We start from the raw sequence: 17,998 nt of genomic DNA on the forward strand, positions 1-17,998 counted from the left end.
ATAGGGATAGGGAGGAACTCTGCTTCACATGGATGGGGAGCCTGTTCCAGAGAATGGGAATTCTCTGAGAAACATATCTGTCTCTCCAATGTGCCCTGTTTGTCACAAGCAAATGTTAGGTCTTTTAATCTAGTAGTTAGTGCTAATGCTGTTTGTTTTGCAGATGTGCAAAAGGTTCATCAAAAGAGGGTCCAGGGATGCCTTGTGTGCAAGGCAAAGATCACCTCTCAGAAGTCTGTATGATACTGAGTAAAGACACAGGGCTTTGATGTGATCAGCATTTGACTTTGGTTTGGCATAGTGGTTAAGGTTTCACCTAGCAGGTGTACAGGGATGGGATTGGTTTGACATTGTGCTTACCACCTGTATTTTTTTTTTGTAAAGAACCTTTGTGGACATTCCAGTTGCAGCATATGTCTGGTCAGGTACACACCGAAGGGGGCATTATACTCTGATGGGTCAGATGAGGCCAAGTACAGTGGTATAATGATCTCTCTGGACCTAGACAAACTTCCTCACGGATGTATCTATTAATGTAGCACAAGGGGAGTTGATACTTCCCAACATCAGACAACTACAACTGGTGATCTGGATAACTAAATTTTAATGCCTTTTAGCCACCTTTTTCACAAGGACATGTAGCAAGTATTAAAGGAATCAAGAAAACATGCTACTATAATGTCTTAGCAAAAGGAAGAGATTTTTTTTAGTTGGTGCCTTGCTAGTCACAGGGAAGGGAAGTAGTATCTCTATATTTGTGCGAGCTACTTAAAGATGGTTTATCATATGCTTCCATCAAGATGCTTCTTGCAGCCAACTCTGCTGATCTACCTGTGGATCTCTCTCTCTCTTCTATGTTTGTGGTCAAACAGTTTATCAAATGAGTGTTACACATGAGACCCCTTTGCAAGGAACTTCCTCCTCATTAGGATCTCAGTTTTGTTCTTGAAAAAATTACCTTTGATCCTTATGAACCTCTCTTTCAGACTGACAATTGAATCATCTCTTGGAAGACCATTTTACTTGTTGCTCTGATATTTGCAAGGTGAGTCTCAGATCTGCAAGCTTTTGTGGTAGGCCAACCTTATCTGATTTTCCACATCCCACTAATCAATCCTTTATACCAAATTTTTTTTTATGAATTTACCCTGAATCAAGCCATCAATCTCCCAGTTTTCTTTCCTGAACCTAAAAACAAAGGAGGGAAGATTCTGCATGTCTTGGATGTGCACAGGCAGCTTAGGTATTACTTTGACAGAAGAAACCCCTTTAGGAATGCTGACAGGCGTTTACTTCATATTCTGGGGCTAAGAAGGGTCAGTCCTTGTCACAGAGAGTCAGAGGAGGGAATTCAGAGCTCAGGAAAGCTGTCAGTTGGGTTTGTGCAGGCAAGTATAATTTGAACATCTACAGTTACAGCCAAGTAGGACTTGCACAACTGTACTATTTCTTCCCAGAGCCACAAAACAAGAGAGAGCAGATTCTACATACATTGGATGTGCACAGGCAGCTCAGGTACTTAACCTTGACTAAACTAAGTCATTTATGAAGGCTGAGCAGCTATTTATTTCTCATGCTGGGACTAAGAAATACCAACTCATGTGTAAATGTATTGTATACAAATGGTTGTCCTCTGCTTTTATTTTTTGCTATTCCCACCATGGTATTACTACTATTCCAGGCAAAGTTAAAGCATATTCTACGGGTTCCTTATCCTCTGCTGGCATACAGGAACAGGGTGGTCTCACAGTATTCTAGAGGTAACAACATGGTCCTCTGTTCATACCTTAACAAACCACTACAAATGGCATTCTTTCTTTAGGTCCAGGACAGGCTTTGCCATGACCTTTCTCCATGGGCTCTGGACCTTTATCCTTCCTCCACTTAAGCTGGGTAAGCTTTGGGAGTCTACCCATAGGTTATTGCAACAGTGAGTTTTATTGTTGTTTGGGTAATTTTTATTGTGTTAGTTGTTGGCTCAGGATGAATCTACCTTTGTTTCTAGGGGAAGTAAAATCCTGAAGATTTACCTCACTGTGGTTGCCGATGTGCTTCCCTTCAAAAAGGGTGCAATTTATCAGGATCCAAAGATGAGTGAGTGGGAGGGGAGTTGGCGCTTTGCTAAGCAGGCCAGTTACTTTGTCGTTGGAAGGACACTACCCATAGGCTACTGCAGCAGTGAAAAAATTGCAGCATCTACTGTTATGGGTAAGTTGGACTTCCACAACTGTACTTCCTTGCTGGTACCAACAGAAGAACCAGCACACATTCAGGTCTAGTATTTCTCTGGTTTTACAGTATGTGTGTGAATTACTGTCCTGTGGCTTGTCTTACTCCTCTATTAAGTTTAATTTGTCGGCCTTTTCAACATGCTGGTCCATGGATCCCATTTTTCAATGTGGTCTTGTGTGAAAATGTTTTTGAAAGGTGTTCTACATAAGAAACCTTCTAGAAAACCAGCGGCTTCTCCTTGAGGTCTTAATTTTGTGTTAGAGAAGCTAACACTTGCTCTATTTGAGCATTCTCATCTGACTCACTTGAGTTTTTTTAATGTGGAAAACATTTTTGCTGTTTCTCTAATCTCTGAAAGAAGATTATCTGAGTTGAAAGTTCTTATGGTGGGTCAGACTTGCGTCATTTTCCAAGAGATAGGGTTTTTTTGACAATGAATCCTCCTTTTATGCCTAAAGTGGTATCTGAGTGTACTTTAATCCAATTTATCAGTCAACTTGTTTTCTTTTCTGAACACAAAAATGAGGGAGAACAGATACTTCGTACCTTGGATGTCCATAGACAACTTGGGCACTATCTTGATGGAACAAAATCTTTCAGAACTGCTGATCAGTTCTTTTTGTGAAGGAAAGAAGAAAGGACAACCAGTGTCAAAACACTCCCACCACAACAAAAACATTCTTGGTAGGGTCAAGGCTCATTTACTAGCGTCTTTACGCCATCTGCAGCTTTTTGGAAATGGTTGAATTCTGACTATGTTCTAGAAGCAGCAACTTGGTCATCTGTGAATAGTTATTTAAACATTATACACTAGATTCCTTCTCCAGGTGTAGAATATGCTTTTCTAAAACCATGTAGCTTAGGCTACTGCAGCAGTGATCAATATGAAGAGCAAGTTACAGTTGTGTAAGTAAACTTGCCATAACATAGATGTTCAAATGATCACTGCTGCAGTATCACTCCCTCTGTCCACCCCATTATATATATATATATATATATATATATATATATATATATATATATATATTTTTTTTTTTTTTTTTTTGGTCAGGGGTGGTAATTTACTTTTTTTTCTTTTCCTAGCATTGTCAAGCTCCAGGCTTTAGCCTCCCTTTCTGCATTTTTAAGAAAGTTCTGAAACTTTTGCACCAAAATGTGATTTTTAGTCAGCTTAACTCAAGGTGAGTAATGGTTCGGGCATGTGGAATACTCCATCAAACTTTGGAATCTAGCAGGCTGTTGTATACTTTGCAGGATATAATCCATATAGCTTAGGCTACTGCAGCAGGGATCATTTGAACATCTAGTATTATGGTAAATTTACTTACACAAGTGTACTTTCTAGTAAGTAAATTATACAAATGTTTAGGTAGCTGCCGCAAAAAAGTACTTCTTTAAATACTTTTATAAAACACTGCAAGCTGGATGAGATATCCAGGTTTAAGTCTTCCTTTTGGCACTAATGTTTATGATCTGCTCAAGGTTTCATCTGTGAGGCCTAGCTTTGGACTCTGACCTGCTGCTACAAAGGCTGCACCTCGTTTTACCAGATAATGAAGCTATGCATTTGCCATAATTCTAGATTTGAAAGAACAGGCCCATCCTCTAACATACACACCCTCATTACTGTTCCTTGATGATGAAGAGTCTTAAGTGCCAGTTTTATAACAGTGATGTGCTTCACATTCCTACTCTCATATTAGCGGAGGTGAGGCATCATGTGCATGCTGCAGTAGGGGAAATCTTTCTTGACAGCATCGAAAAAGTGATGTTCTTCGTGTTTCACTGTTGCAGTCATTACATTTGGGTAATCTGCTGGCAGGTTGCCCTCAGTCGGCCTGATTAACAAAGTCTTGGGTCCTGCGTCGGTTGCTGTCTCTTCTTTCATGATGTCAGGTCATCAGGTGTATAAAACATGCAGCCAACGCCATTACGTCAGTCTTTCTTGCTGCGTGGTGCCCAAAGCAGAAGCAGTTCAAGTGCCGGTCAGCTGACTCCTGAAATTTTTGTTTTCGAGTTTCAGATCCGAAGTCTTCAACTAAAAAGCGAAGTACCCAGTTGGGGAAATTTTTCTTGCTCCTTACCGATGTCAGTAAAAGTTAATAATTGCATTACTTGTGGGAAGCAAATACCTCATAAGGATTTTCATTTGTACTGTATTCCTTGCCAAGGCCCTGACCACAACGTACCTTGCTGTCAGTTTTGTGCTTTATTTAATCAACGCACTATCAAACGTCGGTACATTTTTGCTTCTAAATATTTTGGCTCACGCTTTAATTATCCAGAAATGTCGTCGTTAGCAATCTGACTACCGGAATGCCTAAAAAAAATGCAAAGAAAAAGACAGAGACAGGCCGTAGGTCCAAAACTGCCGATGACGCTTCTCCTAAGCCAGTCACCAGTACTCAAGTGAGGTGCTTTCGCAGCCCCTGATACCCGCTACTTCTGATTCGCAGGCCTCTACTGAGACCCATTCGGAGTCCGGTATGCCGCGAGATGCTTCAATTATGGAACCCGCGGATGTCTCTACCTTGGATGGGTCCAGAGCCGCTGTGCAGGCACTGGCTTCTGAGGGTGTTTCCAGGCCTACAGATTTGTATATTAGACCGACACCTTCTTCAAAACTAAGGCCAAAATCTCGACCTATGCCTAAAAAACCTACACCTGGACCACATGTGCAGGCCCCTATGCCTTAAAAAACAAATGATCAAAATGGCTGAAGATTTAATTACTCTGATCAGGGGTAGCCAACCCCCCCCCCCTCCTTGTAAGAGGCCCTGGCAAGTCATTTAATTATGAATCTTCTGAACAGAATTCTATTTCTTCTGTCTCTTCTAATGACCAGGAATTGTCTATACCTACTTATGAGGACTCTGATGCAGAAGATTCCATTCCTTTTGCTTCTCCCCCTGAGGATTTTTCTTTTGGGGAAACTTTACCTACCTTAAGGGAACATTTCCACTGGGAAAGTCAGGATTTCTCTGAATCTAAAAAGAGACTTAGGGATTTTCTTCTTCTTCCTCGGCATAGGCCTTTGGCTATACCTCCTGTTCTAGACATTGTTGATGTTGTTTTTTCAGAATCTAGTATGGCTCCTGATTCTCTGCCTCCAGCTCCTTGTAAGCCAGACAGATGCTACAGGGTTCCGGACTCCCACAAATTTCTTTTCAAAAATCCTGTTGCAGATCCTGAAACCATTTCTTAGGATCCCAAGGGCATTAAGGCTTCTACTGCTAAAAATCCTACCCCTTCTGATAGAGATTCCAGGGCGCTGAATAGATGGGGTAAGAAGGTTTACACTTCTGCAACCTTGGCAATCAGGGCTTTAAACTGTCAATTTCATATGCTAAAATATCAACAGCATATCATGGGACTGCTTAAACAGAAAATGATGTTAATTTCTGACTCTGTAGAAAATGAAGATTTACAGGATTTATTGCATTCAGCTGAACAAGTTGGAAAACATACTTTGCAATGTGGTTTTGATTCTTTGGAGGCCACTTGCAGGGCTGCTGTAACTGGGTCTGTGCTAAGAAAGTACGCTTGGCTCAAAGAGCAAAATCTGCCTGATCATGTTAAAGGAAAATTGTTGGATGCTCCTTTACAACAGGACAGTCTCTTTAGTAATGAGGCTGAAGAAGTTTTAAAAAAGATGGAAGATAAAGCTAATTCTATGCAAACTGTAAAAGATTTCTTACAAGTGCAGCCTCCAAGATTTAGTAGGCACTGGCCTAAGAACTGGTCCTTTCCAGTTTCTTCAAGAGCCACTCAAGTCAAACCCAGACATTCTAAAGGCTCCAGGTTTCAGTCACAAGGGACTTTCAGAACAAAACAATGGGGTGCCTTCTCTTCCAAATCTGGAAGCAACAAGACACCTCCCTATGGTAAGCAGTCTCAATGACTTCCCTTTACACTTACCAAGCACTTACCTTTTAGCCGCCCCTTTGTGGGGAAAGCTGGCTCTTCATGCAAGAAACTGGCAACTTATAACCCAGGACAAATGGGTTTTAAATATAGTATCCCAGGGATACAGATTTCATTTCCACATGTTGCCAATTCCAAACTGATGGCCAGACCTGCCCACAAATCAGTGGGCAGAGGCCCAAAAACAAGTACTTTCCCTCATGAACATGGGGGCCATTTAACCAGTACCAGAAGAGGAAAAGGGACAAGGTTTCTATTCTAGACTTTTCCTGGTACCTAGAAAAGACAAATCATGGCGTCCAATTTTAGACTTATCTACACTAAACACCTTTCTGGAAATTCCAAAATTCAAGATGCCGACTCTTCAGTTACTTCCTATGCTGGGCAAAGATGCCTGGTTGGCAACTCTAGATTTAAAAGAGGCTTACCTGCATATCCCAATCAGGGAATCTTGCAGAAGATACCTCCGCTTCAAAGCAGGCTACTTGCATTACCAGTTCTCTGCACTGCCCTGTGGCTTATCTACTGCGCCCAGGGTCTTTACAAAGTGCATGGCTCCAGTAATTGCATTTTGCAGGCAAAGAAATATTCAGATATATCCATACCTGGACGATTGTCTAATTCAGGCAGAAAACAAGGACACTTTTCTAAACCATCTGGTGTTTGTAAAAAGGGTTCTAACTTGTCTAGGGTACACTATAAACAAAAAGAAATCACAACTGGTACCCACTCAAAAAATTACATTCCTGGGTGCAAGCTTGAATACAACTGCCCAAATGGCTTTCCATACGCCAGAGAGGGAAATTCATTTGGTGACCTACTTCAAACAGGTGGCCACAAAAACCCTGCTTTCTGCAAGGCAAATACTGCAAGCCTTGGGGTTCATGGCCTCCTGCATTCTTCTAATTCCATATGCAAGACTGCATATGAGGAAACTTCAGTGGTACTTAAAAAGTTTATGGAGTCAGCATTGTCACAGCCTGAAAACAATGATTCCTATCATTCCTTGCCTGCAACTAGAGTTCCTATGGTGGGCAGAGGCCTGCCACCAAAATAAGGGACGGTCATTCACACCACCCCCTGCCGTCCAAACCCTAACTACAGATGCATCAGACTATGCTTGGGGGGGCACATCTGGCACCCAAATCAAATGCACCTTCATATCAATCAAAAAGAAATGCTAGCCATACAGAATGCACTGACAGCCTTCAAGGACTACCTTCATCCAGGACAATTAATGATGAAGACAGACAACACCACGGTTATGTGGTACATAAACAAGCAGTGGGGTACACACTCCTACCCCCTTTGCAGACTAGCCATGGCATTGTGGAACATGGCCTTGACCTATCAAGTACAACTACAAGCTCAATTCCTGCCAGGAAAGCTGAATACTCTGGCAGATGAACTAAGCAGAAATCTCATGGACCCACATGAATGGAAACTGGAACCATGGATTTTCAACATGCTGACACGCAAATGGGGGAGCTCAGACATAGATCTTTTTGCCTCACCCCACAACTATCAGTTGGACAAATTTTTCACAAGAACTCATCACAAAAAAGCCTGGAAAGTGGATGCTCTATCCTTCAGCTGGAAAAACCTATCAGTCTCTGCCTTTCCCCCTCTGCCTCTGCTCTCCAAAGTTCTACTAAGTCACACTGCTCCAAACTTTGAATCTTGCAGCGTGGCTAATCACCTAAATTCACCCTTAGCATCCCTCAGCAAACCTGTGATGGATGTCATTTTGGAGGCGAGAAGGCCTAGTACTAGAAAATCTTATGCTGACAAATGGAAAAGATTCTGTGCCTGGAATCGGTCTCAAGGGATAAGCACAGCAGTACCCAACATTCCTCAGATTTTACAATACTTAACTGAAATGCTTCACAAGGGTCTGTCCTTTTGTTCCATAAAAATCCATGCCTCAGCCATTTCAGCTCATTACAACACACAACCTCCCCACTCCTCTCATTCTCTGCTAAAGCAGTATCTCAGAGGGGCTAAAAACTTAAGACCACCCAGGAGAGCTCCAGCCCTTGCCTGGGACCTCAATTTTGTATTGGAAAAGCTCACTCTCCCTCCTTTCGAGCCAGCTGCTACTGCAGATTTAAAATTTCTCTCCTGGAAAACAGCTTTCCTTTTAGCAGTCGCTTCAGCTAGAAGGATTTCCAAATTAAAGGCTGTTATGGCAGTGGTGCCTTTTATCATTTTCCATGCGGACAGGGTATCTCTCAGGACCAATCCATCCTTCATGCCTAAGGTGGTATCCATTGTGGCTCTTAATCATTTGACAACTTTCTTTCCCAATCCACAGAACAAGGGGGAGCGGATTCTGCATTCTTTGTATGTGCACAGACAACTTAGATTTTACTTAAACAGGACAAAATCTCAAAGAAAATCTGAACAACTGCTGGTGGCATTTGCTGCAGGGGCAGAGGGAAAGGCTATTTCAATGCAAACCATTTCCAAATGGATAAGCCATTGTATTCATTTCTGCTATATGCACCATGGAAAAACTGTCCCCCAGGGGATCAGATCCCATTTCACCAGGGCTGCATCTACTTCTACAGCCTTTCTCAGAGGTGTTCCTACCAGGGACATTCTAGAAGCTGCTACCTGGAGCTCAGTTCATATGTTCACCAAACAGTACCATTTACCACTTTTCTCTAAATCCAGAGCTGGCTTTGCCTCTGCTGTCCTGCAGGGCCTTATAGCTGGTCCTAATGCTGTACAAGTCCATCCTCCCAACCATAGCTTTGGGAATCTACCCAAATGTAATGACTGCAACAGTGAAACACGAATAACATAGTACAGTTGTGTACACTTACCATAAATGTAGATGTTAGAGTGTATTCACTGTTGCAGTCCTGGTTACCCTCCTTCCAGCCCCCTATTTTTCTCTGGCTATACTTCTACTTTCTTTTACTATGCTTAAAAGCCCTTTTGGTGTATTTGCTTTTGGGATTGGAGGTATATTTTTTGTGTTTTTAATTGTATTTGCTCCCCATTTGGTGGGCACCTGACATCTGGGGCAAGAAAAACTGATGAAACGGCGTCGGCTGCATGTTTTATACCCCTGACGACCTGACCATGGAAGAAGGGACAGCAACTGATGCAGGACCCAAGACTTTGTTAATCAGGCCGAGGGCAACCTGCCAGCAGATTACCCAAATGTAATGACTGCAACAGTGAATACACTCGAGCATCTACATTTATGGTAAGTGTACACAACTGTACTTTACCTGCTGAACAGTCCTAATGACCGATGGCCTTTGCCCTGCTGTTAGAGGATGAACCTGCTCTTCCATATCTGTTTGAGGTAGCATTCCTTGTTTATTACATTGAATATCTTGCCTTTTTCTTTGCACTTTACGATTTCCAGATGTAAGTTTTAGTGACTGGAACCTTTTTGTTTTGTCTGCTTTGAACATTAAGCTTTGGTCACAACTTACTTCTTCCTTGGAAAAAAATAGTGTTGACTATATATCCTTGCTAATTAATTTTTTCTTGAGCCAAAGGTTTAACTGCAATAACATTCAGTAACTACATTTTTAAGCCGAGGTTAGTACATAATATGGAATTATTATTTTTTCACATATACATTTGGGGTAACTATTATAACCCAAAGAATATCTAGATGTTCTTCATATTGAAGATTTGGAAGCTGGGTGGCTGTTATAACTATGGCAGGCTATAACCCATATAGCTAACGCTACTGCAGCAGTGATCATTTGAACGTTTACTGTTATGGTAAGTTCAGCTTGCACAACTGTACTTTATTTTTCTTCTAGCAACTCTCTGTACTTCCCTGGTAAATATGCATTACTTGGCATATGTGCCATTTATAATTACTTGACAGGTCTTTCTTTTTCATGTCATACTTTGTGGATTAAGTAACATGCTTGTAAAGTAGGAGATGCTTTGCACAAAGATTTTCTGAATGTGTTAACATTGGCTTATGATTTGGTTCTTCCTGAATTATTATTATTATTTTTTTGCCATTTACATAATTATGGAATTTGTCACATCTATCCACTGTTTATAACAACCACTTCTTTTCTGTATGGGCTGTTTTAGTGCATCTGTAAATGCCCTTGACTCATTCATATTCTCTCTACTTTGTAAGATCATTACTCCAATATCGTTCTGACTTGTGTCTCTGCAGCACAGTACATATCGCACTATTTAAATTTTAGGGCATCTGCAACTAGTTTTTGTGCATTTCCAAATGCTTTTTTTCTTTCCATAGTTCTATACTGAAGCTGTTTTCTTTTTGCTCTGACAGTTTACTTGCAACATCTAATAAGTCTGAGGTAATTGTGCCTGTAAGAGGCTGCTTCATTCTTAGAAAACTATAACATTTGCTTGTCTTATTTCTTTAACTGATACAGTACTTTCTGACTTTTCTACATCAAGGTGTCTGTTCTCTGACATTAGAGTGTTGCCTATGTATTTCAGATATATCCTTTTAATTTTATATTTTCACCTGTTTAATTTGAAAGTATGCTGTCTTAATGTATTATCAGTTGTGGTAGTATCTAACCAGTGCTGTTCATGTGTCTGTCATACTAGCATCAGTAAATTCTAAGCCTTTGGTTATGTGTGAATTAACAATTTAGAGTGCTTTTGTTGCTGATGGTCCACCAAATAACACTCTAAGAAATTAATATCTTCTTAATAACATAGGAACTGTGCCCATTTGGGAGCTTCTTAAATGTAACTTTATCTGCCACAGTGCTTGTTTGCATCAAATAGTGAAAAGAGCTTTGCATTCAGTATTACCAAAATGACTTCCTTACCTGTATTCAATGACTAATGATCTCTCTGAATCATTTTATTCAAATGTGTACCTTCTATGTTTTAACACAGCAATAACCATACTGTCCATTCTTTTTTTTTATTTTTTGGGATGTGTTTGCTAATGTCATCTACACTTTCTGTCCAATTTCTGCTTAATTCTACTCCTGGAGAGCTACTTTTACTTTGCTTGGGAGCATGTAGGACTGTCACTGTGTCAGCACTTACGCAAGTCTCCAGGCAGACTACATAGGCATACAAGTCTATCAGCAGTCATGCAACAAATCATTGCTTTGAGAGTCTCTGTAAGTCTGCTACTGTTGCTGTTGGTTTCACAGTGAAATTGTTTTAACTTTATTGGATTCTCATAAGCCAAACAACCCAACGTATCAAAATTAATTTCAAGTGTTACATTTTGTAAAAAGACCCCTGCACTTATTTTTTATTCATATTTCAACAACTTATCACATACCCAGTGGCCAGAATATACCATCAATGTTCACATCGTTCTCTGTTGATTGGCTTCTAACCCAAATGCTTTACTGTAGGCAAACACTCGCACTCTGCTCCTGTAGTTTAAATTTAACATTTTTTTTTAAGTTTTCATCATTCCTTTCCAGCCTGTAGCTTGCATTTTTGTAGTACATGGAGCGCCATAATTGCATTCTAAAATTTGGAAAAATGTCCACATTTTGAGTACCTTTCAGAGCTGTTTTGCTCTGGTCTTGGGCTATAGTATAACATGACCACACAAGAACAGTATCTGAAGCATTTTTCCAGCTTTAAAGGTACATTGCTGTAATATACACAAAATTGTGTTAGATTTAAGTGTCGTGACAGCTTGTAAAGCTCTTCATTTATCATGTGTGGACACTTCAGTTCTGTCCATCAACTGTGTGAAAATACTTGAGTCTTGCAGTTTTTAAAGCAAAAAGACACTTGTATTTCCTGAAGGTTTTTTTTCTTTAAGGGGTAGTTCATTGAGAAGCTAAAGCTCCATTCACTACAAAGAAATGTGATAGGATCAGAGAGACCCAATTTATTATGTGCTCTTCACATGGATGCCAAGATTCACCCCAACAGCTTTGCTTCACTCCACTGTAAAGTTTAATTTCTTGATGCACATGTCTTTAATGCGCAAGTTGTTATGATCTGGGACTTGATCATAATTCTCTGTCTAATGGATTTCCTGTGATGTATTTTCAGTGTATCATCTGTTTGTGCTTCATTGGCACTAACAAATGGGTAATGTTTCATTTTTTTCTGTTCAGGAACATTCTGGCTCTTGAACACAGTTTTCCATTTTAGATGTGTTGGAAAAGTGTAAAATTCTTTCAGATATTCTACAGGTGATATTATAAGCAGGGCTTGTTTCCCACCTTTCCTGTAACTAGCCTAGTTCAGATACAGAGTTGCTGTATCCAGGACTGTTGGTAAGCTTCTGAGCCCCACAAGCCTTTCTGTGTTGGAGGAAAGCCTTCCAGATTATCAGTGGGAGTGGTAAGCATTAGGTAGCCTGTCTACCACAAGAGTGGTTCTCAGCCCAGAAATTGTAGTTTATTGACCATTTGGACCGTTTGTCCATCTCTTTCAACTTTCTGGTTTAAAAGACCACATATGGGCTTGTTTCCCATCTTTCCTATAACTAACCTACTGGGAAGCACTAGAAAGCCTTAAACTGATACAAGTGTTCTAGCTTAGAAGAGAGACTTTGGAGTGATTAAGTATCAGTTTTCTGTACTTTCTTGTTGTACTTAACCGTTTTCCACCTAAACACAGATTTTCCAGCGTTTGTGATTCAAAAGCTTGTTTTTTTTATCACATATTGTACTTATTTGACTGCCTGCACTTTTAAAAAGTTGTTTTTTGTTTAAATAAGAATAAGGGAGCATTTACTTGACATAAAACACAATAAAGCTACTAATGCTCTAGCCAGACATTCAATGACAAATTCTGACCGTGTGTTTAGGTTTTGTGTTATGCAGCATATCAAAAAAGATGTACAAGGGAGTATTTTAGATGTACACCTGGACATATGTGAGTTAAAATGGCAATTGTGTTTAGATGCCCTTAACTGCCCAGGTATTAACGAAAGTATTAGTATAGCACCCATCCTTGAGTTAAAACATATTTTAGGATAATCTATTACAACATATTTTAGGTTTTGCTTTAGATCAACATTGGTCACTCATTTAATAGAAGGAATTAATGTTGGTTATGTTTCACATATTACGAAAAAACAGGCAAAAGTCCAGGGGGTAAAAGCTGTGCTTATAAAAACAAACAGTCTCAACAAATTGAAAAATAAAGCAACAGCTACCATGCAGAGTACAATAAACAGCGCTGCAACATTTCACTTCATATACTGCTTCATCAATCCACTGCTTACAGAATCCAGCAAACAGTCAATACGTATTGAATATAAAATGTTTTTTATTATTGGTGCACTCAGGAGGTAAGCGCTTTCACTTCAATGCTTCATCAGACCATACAACTGAGTGAGTAACAGATTTCCATTTAAAAACATGAGCTTCCAATCATATACTGACACATCATAATTACTTCAACAATTAGAGAATACATAAAATCAAACTAATTAAGCAGCAATACTAAGGAACAGAAGTCCGTAATTGCACTCTAATTACATTAATTGTCTTCATAGACTAATATATTATATCATCAAACTAAAAAATGTATTTTTAAAATCAGATTAAAAAACATATGCAAAAAGGCATATCAAAAATATATTAAAAAATAATTTTTTATCTTTTATCTGATTTTAAGTCTTTTATTCCGAAGAAAGGGTTTTAAACCCTTTCATTCAAACCTTTCCCTACATCAGCATGTAATCTTATGATCCACTTAGCCTCTCTTTCTTCTGTCAAGTAGTTAATATTGCCTCCCCTTACACCTACTTGCACGACTTCTATAACCATAAATTCAAACGTATGTTCTTGCCCTTTTGACTTAATATGTTTGGCCAATGCATTAGTTACTGTGCCTGTTCTAATATTATATAAATGTTCTCTTATCCTATGTCTAAATTGTCTGTCAGTCTTTCCTACGTAGAAAGACTGACATGCAAGGCACACAGCCAAATAAACCACATGTTCAGTACCACATGTTGCAATGCAGTTAAACTTGAACTCTCTCCTAGTATCCGGATGTATAAATGTATTCATTTTTCTAATATGTGGGCAAAAATTACATCCACCACATGGTGTAGTACCTATTATGTCTCAAGTTTCTTCCCTATCATGAGTATAGCATAACATTCTCCTAATATTCATCTTATTCCTAAACCTAAACCTCGGTCTATCACCTATGCAATCTGCAATTTGTGGATCTGTCATCAAAACACCCCAATGTTTCTTAAAAATTTCCGCAATGTTGTCCTTGTCTTTAGTAAAAAACATGGGAATCCTAATTTTATTATTTGTATCAATAGCATTTCTCTTATCGTGAGATTGACTTGAAAAATAGGGCTTGGCTTTATTCTCTCTCAGAGAATTAATAACACATAAACCTTCATTAATATCATGGGGTGTATAACCCCATTGTATAAACCTCTCTCTCAAATCTATCATTTCTTTCTCAAAGCCCTCTTCAGTATTATTTAACCTTTGAAATACGCATCCCTTGTCCCTTGACAACATTGCGAAATACGTAGTTCGGGTGCATGCTCCCCCTATGAAGCAATGTATTTTTGTGGCATGCTTTCCTAAAAACACCAGTTGTGAGAGAACCATCACTCAGTCTCTCTACAAATACATCTAAAAACGCAATCTTTGTAGATGAAACAATCATGGAAAACTTTAAGTAACTTGTAATTTGATTGATTTCATATATAAATCTATGCAATGCATTTAAATCACCATTCCAAATAAAAAAGGCATCATCTACGAAACGTTTATAAAAAAGTAAATTTTTCTTAAACTGTTCCATTATAAATAATTTTGATTCTTCCCACATAGCTAGAAACATGTTGGCGTAGCTATTGACACAAGAAGTGCCCATAGCTATGCCATCTAGCTGTATGTAAGGGATGTCATCAAACAAAAATATATTACTTTCAAGTATCGTCTCTAGAAACAAAGATAACAAATCAATGAATCTAACATCATAGTTGCTATGTCTTTCTAAATAACGTCTCACAGCTATTATACCTTCTTCATTCGGAATAATGAACAAGGACTGTACGTCCAAAGTCACTAATATAAGTTCTTTATCAATTATATTCTCATTTTCACAAAAAAATATACAACTCTTTCAAAAATTGTTGCGTGCCTCTTAAAATAAAAAGATTTTCATCTACAATCAGGTGCAAGTATTTCTCTATGTATATTGAAAGAGGCTCCGTACACCATCCCCTCCCAGAGACAGTAGGTCTCATGGGTGGATTGAGGCTATCTTTATGGACCTTGGCTAGCCCATGTATAGTGGGTGTAATAGGACTCTCAGTATAAAAATATTGAAACAAATCCCTCATTATAATACCAGACTTAACCAGATCTTCTAACATATTTCTGACACTATTTATTTATTTTCTCAGAGACTAGTTCTTGATCTGTTCGTTTATAAAATTTCTTATCATTCAACATTCTAAACATAGAGCTCTTATAATCAATAGCATCCATTATAACAATTGGCCCACCTTTATCCGCTGGCCTCATACTGATACTCAAATCATTCTGCAATCTTTTAAGTGGTTCACGTTCATTAAAATTCAGGTTATTTTTCAAACCTTGCATCTGATGATCACAGTTGTAATACTTATACAAATCTTCCTCTACCAACTTATCAAATGCTTGAACTAACGGGTGACAGATAGGTATATACATACTAGATCTCCTAAACGGATTCTGCTGTTCAATAGTATTATTACCAAATTCTAATTTCAACATAACATTTCTAACAAATGTTTTTAAATCAACAATGACATCAGTTAACTGACTCATACATGTTGGTATAAAGCCTAGTCCTTTATTAAGGATGGAGCTTTATTTTTCAATTTGTTGAGACTATATTTCACATATTACTTATGCACTTCTTTGAAGTGGTTAAATGTATTTATAGTGTAGATAGGATTTGTATTTTAGTTTTTTGTTTTACTTATTGGAATATTAACACTATGTGAACACAACATTAGGTTTGTATATTGTATGGTCCACCAAGAATAATTTTTATTCTTGTAGTATTTTGATGTTGTTTGGTGGCTTCCTTTAAGAGGTTTTATCTCAGTGTGTTTTTTATATATATGATTGTTTTAATGTAAACAGCAACAGGTTGCAGTCAATTAAATTGAACAATGTTAATTAGGAAGTATTTATAAACGAACCATTGGGGTTTGTTCATTGTTCTGAAGAAGTCCGTTATACAAGGACGAAACCTGGGTTAACAGAGTATATTGTGGTTCATTTTTATGTGTTTTTCTGCCAATAAATACTTTTTGGACATCCATTTCATCACTATTTTACTTGGTTTGTGGAACAGTTCATTGTTGGTCGTTTGTGGTGTTCATGGATGATATGGAGTCCAATGTAAGTATTTTGGAACTTTTGCAACAAATAAATGAACAATTACAGGAGCATACTATCCAAATAAAATCGCTGGCAGATAAGCAACAAGAATCTGGGCAACGGAATGTTTCTTTTGGCAGTTTGGGTCTACCTCTTACCCAACCCACTCAAAATGTACTAACTTCAGGTAACAATGAAGGAGTCACAAGGAGTAATGCAGATAATGATAACATGGTTGGAATAGATGGAATTTGCATTAACAACAAAAACGCCTCGCGTTGGAAGCAATTCAGCTGTAATTTTAGACAGGGTGATTTTAACAACGTGCAGCGCAAAGATACCACAAATTCATCTTTAAATGACCAGCTTAAGGTTTTTGAAAACAAGTTGTACACCTTAAAGAAGGCACAACTTGAAAATAACTATTTAATTAGGAACATTGAGCTACAAATAGTTCCCAAAGGCTTGAGAGCGTAGAAATACCCCAATGGAGTGGAAAATGACATAGAAATACTAAAAGAAGTTCACTCATTATATGACAGAACGGGGCTCAACCTAATGGAAATCATGTTAAAATATAATAATTGTAAGGTTGAAAAAGTTATATTGGAATTGGAAGTAGTTAATGAAAAATTTGTCAATGATCTTCTTTTTGACCATTACATTACCAACTATGGCAACATTTTAGATAAAGTGGAGGAGAATTGTCGAGTGATTTTTTTCAAGAAAAATGAATAAAATTAAAAGTGGCACTAGAATTTATGCTAATAATACAGCATATCCACTTTCAAAACACCCACGAATTACCACATAGGTGTCAGCCCCCTTAATATAGAAGAGGTGATAAGAGGTCTGGGGACCCAGGTAGATAGTAATCTCTCCTTTGACAATCATATTATCAAGTAGTTAGGAAATCCTTCTCTGTGGCCCATCTAATTACTAAAGGATTTGCATCTAGAAATAGAGGTTATAGTGCCCCTCTCCTAGTCACTCATCAGACCCATCATAGAATGCAATGCCCCATTTGGGATGTACCTCACAAGACACTTCCAACAGCTGGAGAGACCACAAAAGTACCTCACCAAGAGAATTATTGGCCTCAAAAATATGTCCTATGCAGCCCGACTGAAAAAACTCTGGCTGTACTCAGTGGCATATCGCCTACTCAGAGGTGATCTCTGCCTGACTTACAAAGCCATGTCCAACTCAGACTTGATGGACATCCTCCACCTAAAGAAATCCAAGTCACTGCAAGACACGCGCTCTAGTGGGCTAAACCTCGCCACAACAATAAATAGAACATGCTGGAGGGATAGATTCCTATCACAGAGACTCCCCATGCTTTGGAACAAAATTCCAAACTACATTAGGCAGAGCCCCTCACTAACACTCTTCAAGAGAAACCTTGACGAGTGGATGGGTAACAGAAAATACACCCCTGGGATCACTTCATTGGCTCTGCTTGACAGAGGATCAGTTAATTAATCAATGGGGCGGCGAAAGCCGGCACACTCTGGCTAGGCTTA

The 17,998-nt window shown here is 38.8% G+C and overlaps 1 protein-coding gene across 1 annotated transcript in view; it reads left to right on the plus strand.

Moving 5' to 3' along the window:
• The window catches only part of CFAP97 (cilia and flagella associated protein 97), a 366,090-nt gene that overhangs the window by 236,180 nt on the left and 111,912 nt on the right, over positions 1–17,998 (plus strand). The window lies entirely within an intron of this gene.

The sequence above is a fragment of the Protopterus annectens genome, chromosome 3.part0 (assembly GCF_019279795.1).
Source record: "Protopterus annectens isolate FY-2018-M chromosome 3.part0, PAN1.0, whole genome shotgun sequence".
NCBI lineage: Eukaryota > Metazoa > Chordata > Ceratodontiformes > Protopteridae > Protopterus > Protopterus annectens.